Source organism: Lemur catta, chromosome 2 (assembly GCF_020740605.2).
Source record: "Lemur catta isolate mLemCat1 chromosome 2, mLemCat1.pri, whole genome shotgun sequence".
NCBI classification, from domain to species: Eukaryota; Metazoa; Chordata; class Mammalia; order Primates; family Lemuridae; genus Lemur; species Lemur catta.
Genome location: NC_059129.1, coordinates 30,684,983 through 30,697,726, shown reverse-complemented (window position 1 = coordinate 30,697,726; position 12,744 = coordinate 30,684,983). Strand labels below are relative to the sequence as shown.

Here is a 12,744-nt window from a genome sequence, read left to right as displayed (position 1 = left end):
ACCGTGCCCAGCCTATTTTATTTTTTTGATTGCTTTATTTTACATATGTCTCTTTTGCACAGCATAGAGTTTGTATTTTCTTTGTGATATGATCTGAAATTCTTTTACTTTTAATAATGACTGAGGCTCGTTTACATACTGATATATATGCTTGAGCTTAGTTTTTCATATTGTTTTACATGTAATCTTTTTATGGTTGCTTCTTTTTAAGTATTTCACTCTGATCTTCGGTGTGTGTGTGTGTGTGTGTGTGTGTGTGTAATTGTTCTGATATTTAGGAGGGTTGGTATTTTTGTTCTAGTTGTTGCCTTCATAAAATTAATTATAGCTTTATATAATCTGAGTCCCTATTTTCTTACACATTATCTAATGGTTTCCTAGTATAAGCTGTTATGAACTTAATGTGTTTCCTTGTTCTTTCTTCTTTCCTTCCTTCCTTCCCTCTCCTTAGTGTTTTCCAAATGTAGTCAATAGCATTATTTTGCTTGCAGTTTACATTTGACCATCAGTAGGCTTTTGTCACTTCTAGTCTACCTTGATTACATGATTTGTCAGCTTGAAATAATAGTCTCTGACTCTCATCTATCCCAGATGAAGCAAACAGCAGAATTACTACACTATATCTCCTTCCTTCCTTGCCTTCTCTTGTCCATTGTGTTGTTGTTGGCTGTATCATTTTCAGATTGGGTTTATAACATTCACATTCTCTTCTGTCACCCAAATCCGTGTATGCGTTGCCTTCTTGGCAGTACAAGTGCATGTATTTAAGACTCACAGCCAGTTCTTTGGCTGTCAAACCCCAGGCCTTTCTCTCACAGGTGCAGTTTGTCTTCTAGGACTGCAGTCCCCAAATCCTGGGCCACGGACCACTACCAGTCAGTGGCCTGTTAGGACCTGGGGTGTGAAGCAGGAGGTGAGTGATGGGGAACGGGTGAAGCGTCATCTGTATTTACAGCCGCTCCCCATGGCTCGCGTCACCGCCAGAGCTCCGCCTCCCCACGCCCATCTGTCTGTGGAAAAACTGTCTTCTGTGAAATCGATCCTTGGTGCCCAAAAGGTTGGGGATCTCTGCATCCAGGAGTTCCCTTGAGAAGGTCAGTGGGACAATTCTCCTTGAGTTTTTGCAGGCTCAAAACCGTTCATCTATAGTCACTACACTTGAAGAATAATTTGGCTAAGTAGAAGATTCTTGGCTCCAACTTCAAATCCTTGGAGATTTTTAGGCATTTCTCCAGTGTCTTCAAGTGTTGAACGTTGCCGTGGAGAAAGCTGAAGCCAGCCAGATCTTTTTCTCTTGTAAGTGGACTTTTAAATGCCGCTCAAAGGGTTCTTTATCTATAAAGTCCAGAAACTTCACGAGAAGATGTCTCAGTGTCGACTATTCTGGGTCACTTTCCCTCGCTGTGGTATTTCCTTTCAACTTGGAGAGTCAAGCCTTTTATTTCTGGAAAGTTTTCTGGCATTGCGTTTGCTGAACGTTTGTTCTCCTTCAGTGTTTTGCTTCATTTTATTTTTTTTTGAGAGGGTTTAATATGGGCTCTCCTTTGCCTGTCTTTTACATCTGTAATTTTACCTCAGCTCCTATGACTCCATGACATTTTCATTGAGGTTTTGTGTGTCGGTCGCTAACACCCCTGTCTCTGTTTCCCGCAGTGTCGCTTCTCCATTTTGCATATTCCTATTTTGTTTTCATTTCCATGATGTTTGTTCTATTTTTTCTACTTCTTTCCTGAGTTTCACCAGCCACGTTTCATTGAGCAATTTTGGGAATTGATAATTTTGCTGCCTTTTTTCCATGTTTTTCTTTTCCTTATAGAATCTCTGCATTGGTGCTGGACCCATTATCTAGATTATTATTCTTGTTGTACAGCTATTTACCTATGTCTATGTAACATTATATATATTACTACTACCATTATTGTACTTACTCCAGCAATGAATAATGATACTGCTGTCGCTGTTATTATTTATCATGGGATGGGTTGGGTTTTCTGAGCCAGCTCATTGCTGGAAGGTCCTGTGCAGGGAGGGGCCCGGGCAGCCTCCTGTGCTTCCTCCTCGGCTCTATAGAGACAGACCTGCACACCTGGCTCATCCCATGGTGCTCTGTGTGCCCTGCCTCCTCCTCCGCTGGGAACCCTGCAGGGCATAAGCCTCTGGCTCTGTTCACCTAGTTCCTGTGAACATGATTTTTTGTTCTTTAGGATGAACCTTACCATTAGTCTGCGACATTTCTGGAGCTTTCTGAGATTTGCCCCCACTGGGCTTTCCCGTCCCCCTTAGTGCTTCCACTCTTCACTCCTCCCACCCTATTGAATTGGAGCTCAATCTCAGCCAGTTTAGGGTCCCTGTCTTGTCCCTTTGTGCTGCTATAATGGAGTATTGGAGGCTGGGTAATTTATAAAGAAAAGAGGTTTATTTGGCTCATGGTTTGCAGGCTGAACAAGAAGGATGGTGGCAACATCTGCTTCTGGTGAGGGCTTTGGGCTGCTTCCACTCATGGTGGAAGGAGAAGGGGAGCCGGTGTGTGCAGAGATTGCACAGGGAGGAAGGAAAAGAGAGAGAGAGAGAGAGAGAGAGAGATTGGAGGGAGGTGCTAGGATCTTTCCAACCATCAGCTCTTGTGGGAACTCACTCACTCCTGAGAGAACGGCACCGAGTTGTTCATGAGGGATCTGCCCCTACCACTCAGATGCCTCCCACCAGGCCCCACCTCCAACACCGGGGACCAAATTTCAACCCGAGACTCGGTGGGGCCAAGACACGGTATCCAATCCATGGCAGGCCCCTCACGTGTACTTTGAAATCTGTGCAAACTACCATTTGTGTGGTTTATAATTCTCCTTTTGCTTTTGCATGATTTCTAGGGGGAGAAAAGGTAAAATGAGGAAAAGGGGAAAAGCCTACTTATTTATGTAGCTATGTTCATACCAGACGTCTTGCTTCTTAAATCAACTTGAAATCCATGTACTGTTGATGTATTCTTGGAGCAGAAGTGTGTGGTGTAATTTAAAGCCTGGTGTGCTCGATTGTAACTGGAGAAAATTGCTTGAAGAAATAGAGTTTTCTCTCAGGCCAGGGACTAAGAATACTTGGGACAGTGTTATTCTTTGATAATGGTGCTTTCCATATCAACTGATCCTGTTTACCTTTCTCAGGAATCCGGAAAAGGTGCTTTTACAAAGCAATTAGTAAATCTGTGTAATTCACACCTGCAGGCCTCAGAGTGGCTGTCCTGGCGACTGGTTTCTGGCCCAAGGCTGGAGGATGGCTAGAGTTCTGGGCATCCTACTGTGATGTCAAAACATCCCTGGCTTATTGCAAGGGTGCTTTCATACGCTGCTTGGTAGGGGCGTAAATTAGTACAAGATTTCTGGGGGGAATCTGGCAATCTGTATCAAGAAACCAAAAAAAAAAATCATGCTCTTGGACTCGGTCTATTTTTAGGAATTTAGCTTACGGATATAATCAGAGACTCAGACAATGATCAATGCCTAAAAATTATTACAGAAAATTGAAAACTGTTTAAATGTTCAGGGTTTTAGTTAAACGGTGGCATTCATATGACAGACTTGAAGTCATTCGTTAAAATAATCATTCTGTTTACATTTTAGTGTCGTGGGAAAATGCTTACAATATTATGTTAGGGTATACATACCTCTATACCATTTTATCTTAGTTATATAAAAATGCAAATTAAAACCAACTGGAAAGAAATATATCAAGCATTAATAATAACTAGTTTGTTGTGAGACTATGGAATTACACTCATTCTCTCTCTATACTTTACTGTATTTTGAAGTTTTCTGTAATGAGCATGTCTAATGTATTTTATATTGTCCTTTTATTTTTAATTTTTTAGATAATACATTCCTATGAGACAAAACTCAAAAGGTATAAAGATATATAGTGGAAAGTCTATTGTCCACCTCTATGTCCCATTCACCCATTCATTCATTCTGTTATAAATTGCCTATTTCTTCTCCTTGGAAGCAACCTGTATTACTAGCTTCATGGGTGTACTTTCAGAGGTATTCTATGCATAGCCAAGGAAAAACCTCTATACATACATCTTTTTTTCTTCCTTACTTATGCAGATAGCAGCATACCTATGTGCATATCATTCTGTTCCTTTTTAAAAAAACAATATATTTTGGTAGTAATGTCATATCAGTACATAAAGAGCTTCCTAGACTTTAGTAATTGTTCCATTCTTTGGAGGTATCTTAATTTATTTAAATTAACACGCTGTTTTCAATCTTCTTTTGTTGTTGTTATAAACAGCGCTGTCATGAATAACCTTGGACATAGGTCATTTCAAACACGTATGACTTTTATAATCAGTAACAGCTGATTACAACTGTCAACAAGGTCTTAAGAGGTGGCTCGTCAAAGAGGCAAGCTCGTGGTGTCCAGCTAGCGGATACGTTGTCGGGTGTAACAGGCTGGGGTGGGCAGAAGAGACAGGAATGAAAGACATTTCTTCATGGCTGAGGTATGCGAGATGTGTCCTAAAAACAGCATTAGCTCAGCTTATTGCCCAAGTAGCAGCTAATCCATTTCAGGAAGCCTTGTCTGCCTAACTTACATCCATGGAACATCTCATTTAACACTCCTGTTGTTAGTCCTCTGCTATTATTAATATTTCACACTTAGATGGGGCTTGCAATTCTTTAAGACACTTCTGCAAACTTTACCTCGTTTGACTCCTGTGGTCACCCCACAGACCGGTGCAGGGCATTTCATATCACCGTTTCGTGACTGAGGGTAATTGGCAAGTCCTCCGTCCCCCACCTGGCTACCATCCCAGTGAGGCCAGAACCAGCTCTCTCCAGCTCCGCCGACAGGTCTTTCGCTTCTGACCGTGACGTACATTACAACTTTAGCCTTCTCAGCTTCTTTCTTCCGACAACCATTTATAGCAAGACAACTCATTTACTTACTAGGGGCAATATTTCACCACCAGCTTCTTTGGGAGATTTTACCAGGATGTCACATTGCTTAAAACGAGACCTTCTATGTTTGATTTCTTTATTGAGATGTTATGGCCCTGGTGGGCTATTTCCAACTAAAAATATTGCAGCCCTTCTCATTGGCATTGAACTTTAGGGCCTCTGTCTCCAATTCATCTTGGTGTTGGAGCAGACCCAGGGCTGTTTTCCGAGGAAAATCTTGGTGCTACATGGGGCTACTCACCGAACTCACTTCAAGCTTATATCCTGCTTGGGCTCCTTAATTTATAGAAGAGATGTCAAACATGCTCTGTGCTCTGCTGACTGTTAAAGCATAAAGATCAGCCCTTAATCAGCAGCATGCAGTGCCTGTAATCCAGGTCCTTGCTGGAGGGCAAAACCCTGAATTCTTTGCTGCTTAATTCTTAACCAATACTTCGCAAAACCTCAGTTTTCTACTGTGATTGTCTGTATATCCTTCATTGCTACCCATCTACAACACCTTTTCCTGCTTTAAAAATTAAGCTTAAGTTTTTAATATCTTCATTAATTCCATCAACAAATAGGTACAGAGCACTTGCTATGTACCAGGTACCAGTCTAGGTGTTGGGAATACAGCAGTGACCATGACTCCTGTTCTCAAGGAGTTTAAATTCTATTTAGAGGAGACAGACAGACATTAAACAAAGAAACAAAAAAACATATAGTATGTCAGATAATGATAAATGCCAAAGAGAAAAATGAAAGAAATTTAAGGGAAAGAGAATAAAAGATGTGTGTGTGTGTGTGTGTGTGTGTGTGTGTGTGTGTGTGTGCATTGTTTCATACAAGTGTGTCCAGGGAGTCTCATAATCATATGACATTGGCCAGAGACCTGAGGGAGGTGAGGGTGTGAGCCACGTAGGTACTGGAGGGAAGTTCTTACCCGGCCTCTGCCATGCCATGGGTCCCTCTTACGCGGGAGGCACTGAGGACTGGAGGCTTGACTGGGCTTTTCATTTTGGGGAACTACACGTTGACTAACATGGGTGGAACAGAGCAAGCAAAGAAATGTGGAAAGAGTTGAAATCAAAGAGAGAATGGTGGTCCAGGCAACAGGATTGGGAGCAGGTGGCAGGTCACCTGTGGTCTGTAGGTGTATTAGTCAGGGTTCCCCAGAGAAACAGTGTGTATATATTTAAGCCGACCCCTTAAACAGCATGGGTGTGAACTGCACAGGTCTACTTATATGTGGATTTTCTTCTGCCTCTGTCACCCCTGGGACAGCAAGACCAACCCCTCCATTTTCTCCTCCTCCTCAGCCTACTCAGCATGAAGACAATGAGGATGAAGACCTTTACAATCCACTTCCACTTAGTGAATAGTAAATATATTTTCTCTTCCTTATGATTTTCTTAATAACATTTTTTTCTCTAGCTTATTTTATTGTAGGAATACAGTATATAATACACATAACATACAAAATATGTGTTAACTGGCTGCTTATGTTATCAGTAAGGCTTCCAGTCAACAAGAGGCTATTAGTCGTTAAGTTTTTGGGGTGTCAAAAGTCACATGCAGATTTTTGACTGAACAAGGGGTTGGTGCCCCTAAACTTCATGTTGCTCAAGACTCAACTCTGTGTGTGTGTTTGTCTATAGATATATAGGGAAAGAGATTTATTATATGGAATTGGGTCATGTGATTATGAAGGCTGAGGAGTCCCAATATCTGCAATCACCAAGTGAGAAACCCGGGACAGCTGACTGGTCAGTCCCAGTGTGAGTCTGAAGGCCTGAGACCCAGGAGAGCCGATGGTGTAAGTTCCATTCTGAAAGCGACAGGCTTGAGACCCCCAAAGAGCTGCCATTTTAGTTTGAGTGTCAATGAAGGCAAAGACTGATGTCCCAGCTCAGGCAGTTAGGCAGGAAGAGTTCCTTCTTCCTCAGCCTTTTTGTTCTACTTAGGTCCACGGTGGATTGGATGAGGCCCACCCCCATGAAGGAGGCCCATCTGCTTCACTCGGTCCACAAGCATCCAGAAACACCCTCACAGACACATCAAGGGTCATGTTTGACCAAATGTCTGGGCAGCCCATGGCCCAGCCAAGTTGACATGTATAATTAACCACCACAGTAGGCAACAGTAAGTAATCCTGGCTTTCGCTTGGAGAGAGATGGGGAGATAATGGAGAGGCCTGAAGAAGGGAGACATGAGCTGACCCAGGTTCTAGCAGGATCCCTGGCTGCTATGTTGAGAATAGACTGCAGGTGGAGGGGTGAGGGGAGGGCAGAAGTGGGGGCACAGAGACAAGTTAGGAGGCAACTGAAATAATCTAAGTGAGAAATATGAGTGGCTTGCAGTAGAACAATACTGGGATAGATAGGATGAAAAGGTCCTGATTCTAGATGCATCTTTAAGACAGAGCCTCTGGGATCACTTTGGACTATGGACTTTGTCCATAATTTTGTGATGGTACCTCTCAGTTCAGACTGCAGTTTGTTTACTTGTTTGTCTCCTGCATTGATTGTTATTTTATTAGTCTTTGTAATAATACCCACAGAGTAATAATGGCTAAGTTTTATTGGGCTATACTCTGCGTCAGGGACTGAGCTAGGTGCTTCACATGTATTATTTCATTTGATTCTCACATCAACCGTATAAACATATTACAAATCAAATTTTATGTATGGTGTTCATAAAGTCTGGAAATATGGATATTATTATTTTATTTTATCTTTTACAGATTGAAGATGTCCCTGGTGATATATTGTGCATTTGCCTTGGTTTTTAGACTTATGGACACCCTGGAGATGAGGTTTAGACACAAGGAGATTCAGACACTTGGCCAGGGTCTCATACCAATCAATGCCTACCGCTATATTTAGTGCCTAGCAGGTATTGAGTGAGTGGCATTCATTTCTTCATAGGTATTTATGGTGGCTACCCTGTGCCAGACATATGGGGACAGGGGAGACAGCACTGAGGAGACATTCAAAGCTGCTTCCTGAATAAAGCTCATGTTCCGATGGAATGGCACACGGGGGGCACTGAGTAGTCCATTTGGCTTAAGTGGAAGAAGAGAAAAGTCTTGGAGCAGTTAGCAGGGACAGGGTCATTGAGAATCTTGAATGTCCAGGTGAGGAGCTTTGTTTAGACAAGAGGCAAAGCCTCTACTTCGGCAAAGGCCGGGAGAGCTCTGGGAAGCGGAACGACACAGGACAATGCCTGCCCAGCTCGTCTGCTGTTTCCTCCCCCCATTCTCCTACAGTGCAATCACAGAAAAGTCCTAGCCAGACTGGAAACCCCACTCCTTCCACCTGGTGCTTGGCCAACAGGACACCTCCTCAGTGGAACATCAGAGCAAGTGGCTGAGCAGCAAGAGACATCGCTCCCAGAGCTGTTGACTCTACCACTGCTGTTCAGAGGAAAGATTTGTCAGCAAGCAGCTGTGGTTTGCGATGAGCATATGGCTGGGCCTAGTGTGGCCCAGATTTACCCGAGTGCCCTTGATGAGCCAGCAGCTGCTGCCACCGCTGCCTCACCGTTCCTGCCTCATGCCCCTGGCCGGCTCTGCCATCTCCACGACTATCTGCTCTGCAGACAGAGCAGCGTCCATCTCTCCAGCTGTGGGGTGCAGGAGGGACCAGAAGCAGCTATCCCCTTCTCATGTAAGGTCACCTATTGGCACAGTGGCTCAGCAAGGTGATGGGCAACGTGGAATGGTCCCCGAGTGGTCAGCTTTCCTTGGAACATGGTGATAGCTCTGTGATAAAAGGTGTGAAATGAAAACACTCTTTATGCAGCAAATTCAATTTTAAAGCAAGGCACAATTGGCTGGTGATATTTATTATTTGGAGGAAGATCCGAGGTGTGAATTGCAGTGAATGCCAGGATTATAAAGACATGGGTTCTAGCATTGGTTCTGCCAGGAGCTGGAGGACACTGGGCAAGTCACTCAATTGCATTGAGCCATAGTTTGTCATCGGTAAAATGAAGGAATAAGAGCAGATGATAACTAGCACGACGACCACCATCATGGTCACTAGGTGCCAGGTGCTGCCAGGGACTATGTGCCGAGAGTCTCCCATGTATTAGATACAGGAGTGCCAACTATCTCTGTTTCAGATTGCTCCCTCCCGTTCTCCCTACCCCCAATTTTAGAAGAATCCTTTCTTCCCCAGTGAAATCTCTCATGGAACCTAAATTTAAAACAGGGCTGCTTTGTTGAAGCAGAAACAGGGGCAGGACCTGCACCCATTCCAGCCATTCGGCCTCCCCTCCCGCCCTGAAGTGTCTGCACTGTGGATTGCAGCCAGAAGCCCATGGGTAGGGAGTGTATTTATTTCCTACTGTGGCTGTAAAATTGTGCCACAAACTTAGTGGCTTAAAACAATACAAATGTATTCTCTTACAGTTCTGGAAGCCAGAAGTATGAAATAGGTTTTGCTGGGCTATAAATTCAAGGTATTGGCAGGTCTAGTTCCTTCTGAAGGCTCTAGGAGAGAAGGCATTTTCTTGCATTTTTTAGCCTGTGGAGTCTGCCGGCATTGCCAGGCTCATGACCCCTTCCTCACATCACTCCAGCGTCCTGCTTCCGTCCTCACTTCCTACTCCTCTTCTGTAGCCAAAGTTCCCCTGACTCCCTCTAATCAGGACACTCGCGGTTACGTGGGACCCACCCAGATATCCCGTGGAACCCCCATCTCAGGATCCTTAACTTAATCCCATCTTGAAAGCTCCTGTTCCCATGTAAAGTAACATCTGCAGGTTCCGGGGATCAGGATGGGGAAATCTTTGGGAACTGTCACCCAACCCACCATGGGGAGTATCTAGAGCCCCTCAGCTCTGTTAGCTCTTCCACACACCCAGAATTGGGCTCTGGGATCACACCGGTGATGCAGGCTTATGTATAGATTGCTTCTCTTTGAAGTTTATTTTCCTGATCTGCCCTCTATTGTGGTCACCCCTGCTTGGCAGCGGAGTGGACCAGGCAGAATTTGTTCTCTGAACCTCAGCTCGCTGAAGTGTGAAGCTGGTTCCCTGGGAAGGGCCCCAGTGCTCCTCTGTCAGCCCACGCTAAGGGTGTCTTTGATCACTGCTGCGATGTCAATAACAATTATTTCCCCCTTCATGATTAGCTCCACTCGAGCTGGGTCTAAACGATAGCAAAACAGCCAGTCAATTTAGTCAATTTACTCAGTCTGTCAATTTAGTAGAAAATAAAAAATCAATTAAATTAGTGGTTTGAGTGAATTGACAGGTTGTAGCAGATTCAGCTGAGTCTGAAAACCTTGTTCCGACAGCTCCAGGGATGAGCGCCTACCCCCCTAATATAGTCAGTTTCCCTAAAGGGCCACTCGGTAATCATGGTGACACAAACAAAACCCTTTTCTCTGAATTTTCAGGGATTATCACTGTTTCAAGCCATTTCAAAATGATGATCTAATTTTATTGTGCCAACATCCTGAGATAGTCAGGCCGGCTGAGGAAACAGAGACAGCGAAGCTCAATGAGAAATCTGAAGATTTCACAACAACAACAGCAACAGCAACAGCAGCAGCAATGCGTTTCTCCTGAAATGTGCTGAGAACGGATTTAAGCACTTACATGTATGAGCTAATTTAATCCTTTCAACAAATCTACAAGGTAGGAACTATCATCACTGAGATTTCATGAAAAGTAAATTAAGGGCAAAGCTGGGATTTGAATTTAGGCCTCGTAACAACCTGCTCTCCCTCTAGATCAGAAGTTCTCAAGCCTGGTTGCTCATGGGATTCACTAGAGAGCCTGAAATATGAAAAGTCATACACACAAGGTCCTTCACTGCAGCTGTATTTGAAATGGCAGAAACCTGGAAATAATCCAGAAAGCGCTATGGCCCAGCCCCGTGATAGAGTAGTGTGCAGCCGTACAAAGGAGGGTGCAGGGTGTCTACACGACACTGGGGAAGAATTGCCAGCAGTGAGCGGAAAAAGCAAAGTGTGCGGTATGCTGCTTTTATTTAAGAAAGGAGGGGATAATGCTTTTATATATTACATATGTCATACATGTAATATACATATATGTATGTGTGCATATGTGCATATATATGTATATTTCCTTTTTTCTTTCTTTTGAGACAGAGTCTCACTCTGTTGCCCGGGCTAGAGTGCCGTGGCATCAGCCTAGCTCACAGCAACCTCAAACTCCTGGGCTCAAGCAATCCTTCTGCCTCAGCCTCCCAAGTAGCTGGGACTACAGGCATGTGCCACCATGCCCAGATAATTTTTTTGTATATATTTGTAGCTGTCCAGATCATTTCTTTCTATTTTTAGTAGAGACAGAGTCTCGCTCTTGCTCAGGCTGGTCTTGAACTCCTGACCTCAAGTGATCCTCCTGCCTCGGCCTCCCAGAGTGCTAGGATTACAGGCGTGAGCCACCATGCCTGGCCTTATATTTCTTTATATTTAAGGATATACCGTAAAACTGAAGAAGAAGAAGAAGAAGAAGAAGAAGAAGAAGAAGAAGAAGAGGAGGAGGAGGAGGAGGAGGAGGAGGAGGAGGAGGAGGAGGAGGAGGGGAAGGGGAAGGGGAAGGAGAAGAAGGAGCGTCCCTGTGGGAAGAGAGAGGTAATAGAATGGAGGGGGCAGGAATATGCAGCTAAACTTCTTTGACTATACCATTTTTAGACTTGACTTTTGAACCATATAAATATTTTACATAATTGTAAAATCAGATTGAATAAAAAAGCAATTCCAAAGTATAAAATTAAAATGAAGCCAAAGCATCTAAGTATGTATCTAGTTGGCATAACAACAACACAAAGAGTAACTATTCCAAGTGACTTTAAAACAGTAATTTATCACTTCTAGGCCTTTGGGCTGAGATCAAGTGTAGTATCTGTTCTTACCAGTTTAAAACGTAGTAATTTGACTATATATGTCCTTGGGATCTACCCCAAGGAAAAAGAACTGGGAGAAATTAAAACTGTTTTCAGTAATCATATTGTTGATAGTAGTTAATATTGGCATTTGGAGACTATTGTGTGTAGCACAGAATAAAACAAATTAATAATTATAAATGGAGATTTTTTTTAATGGGAGGAAGAGGCTATACGTGTAAGACCAATGAAGTAATAAGCTCTCTGTAGTCCAGAATTTGAATTGGAAGTATGATATAAACTCATATTTTCTTCTTAAAAAAAGAAAACACTTTCTACCTCTATCCAGTGAAAAGTTCTGGAAACGGTCACCAGCCCAGTAGCAACAAGCACTCTAGGCACCTAGACTGTGGTCTCTAAATACTGTTCTGCACAAAACCAAACCAGAGCCTCTTAGGGAAACAGGTGATTCTAGGTTTGGGGCAGGAATGTACACACATGCCCGGGATATCTTGTAGTACCGGAAAGTAAGGAAGCTGTTAACGATGACAACAGAGGGACTCAGGAGCCAGACTGAGCAGGTGTCACTGCCAAAGGTAGGATAATTTGACCAGAATAAGAATGATAACAGCAGTAGATCGAAACACATCAAATCTGCTTATACTAATGAGTTCTTACTCTAAAACCAACTACAAAATTTCAGTCACCTTTGGAGGATGCTAGGGAACCAGCTCCTTACTTTGAAAACTGGGAAATAAAATGAAGGTGTCAAGCATTTATTCTGCCTTTCCTGTTTGGACCATACCTTTGGTAACCACAGAGTTGATAAAAGGAAGTTTCTCTTTGTAGCAGCATTCTAGCTCACACAAGAAGGGATCATAGAGTTGAAAGATTACTATTTAGAAAGCCCTAATACATTAATGAATCTAGGTTTTACACAAAGAAGAGGCA

The 12,744-nt window shown here is 43.2% G+C and overlaps 1 pseudogene; it reads left to right on the top strand.

Moving 5' to 3' along the window:
• Positions 1-11,774: 11,774 nt before the first annotated feature.
• LOC123633588 lies at positions 11,775-11,874 on the top strand (annotated as a pseudogene).
• Positions 11,875-12,744: the final 870 nt, after the last annotated feature.